The following is a 1,141-nucleotide window of genomic DNA, read 5'->3' on the forward strand; positions in this document are numbered from 1 at the left end:
ATTAGGCTGATTTACAACAAACTAATCATTATGTCAAATTGTTTATTTAGTAAAGAAAGGCACATTAAAAAAAAACAACCACGTTACTTTAAAGACTTTTGCACTGCTACTAGTAGGACCCCACAGAACTGTTAAAGAGGGACCAGAGCACAAGTCACAGACTCTTCATGTCAGAGTGGGCCGTTAACTATGATAAGATGACAACAAAGTTCTTATTATAAGTTTTGTCTTAACTGTATAAACTTAGTTATAATCATGATAACTTATCAACAAGCTCTCATAATACATGATAAATGTAGCACTCAGACTACAATTCACAAAGACAACTGCGTGAAGTAAAATTTTCAAACGTTTCCTAATTCTTCCTCAACCGCCTATAAATTCTCTGATGACAAAAACACGGGTTTTGAGGTCAATTGAGATTCACATGTGAACCTAGCTGCAGCTCGTACTCTCTGTATGACCTCAGGCACGGAAGCACAGAAGCCAAATATACACTTCTTTTTCCAACACATAACTACTGGTGGTCAAGCTTAATTTGTAAATTGTGCACAGTAAGATGTTAACAATAACAACTAACAGTAAAAAGAAACAATTATAACGATGTACTGTGATAAAAAGTTGCGGGGTGCTCGCTTCGGCAGCACATATACTAAAATTGGAATGATACAGAGAAGATTTGCATGGCCCCTGCACAAGGATGACACGCAAATTCGTGAAGCGTTCCATATTTAAAAAAAAAAAAAAAGTTGCAGGAATGTGGTTTCTGAAAATATCATGGTGGCACCAGACTCGTCCTCCTTGTGAGGCTGTGAGATGACACAGGATGAAATGCCATGAGGCACGGGAGGTCACTGTAACAGCGCATTATACCACAGGGGTGATGAGCAAAGAGCACCACAGTAAATGAGCTGGCAGACCCGACGGCCGCTAGATCTCAGGTAGAGACACTAAGTGATTGAAGGGCAGGGCACCTCTGCAGGGACCTGACAAAGGGGTGGTTGGTCCATGTCCTGGGCAGGAGATGGTTTCAGAAGGCATGAGCTCTCCTACTCAGGAAGGGCTGCAGTTTGAAATTTATGAACTATTTATTTCTAGAACGTTCCCTTAACGTGCTCAGACTGCAGTTGACTGCTGGGAA

General features: G+C 41.0%; 1 non-coding gene across 1 annotated transcript; it reads left to right on the forward strand.

Moving 5' to 3' along the window:
• The first annotated feature begins 628 nt into the window (after nucleotides 1-628).
• LOC136404605 (U6 spliceosomal RNA) lies at nucleotides 629-735 on the forward strand. Its single transcript, XR_010751327.1, has one exon. It is a non-coding gene; the product is annotated as a U6 spliceosomal RNA (small nuclear RNA).
• The last annotated feature ends 406 nt before the right edge of the window (nucleotides 736-1,141 follow it).

Source organism: Saccopteryx leptura, chromosome 4, assembly GCF_036850995.1.
Source record: "Saccopteryx leptura isolate mSacLep1 chromosome 4, mSacLep1_pri_phased_curated, whole genome shotgun sequence".
Taxonomy (NCBI): domain Eukaryota; kingdom Metazoa; phylum Chordata; class Mammalia; order Chiroptera; family Emballonuridae; genus Saccopteryx; species Saccopteryx leptura.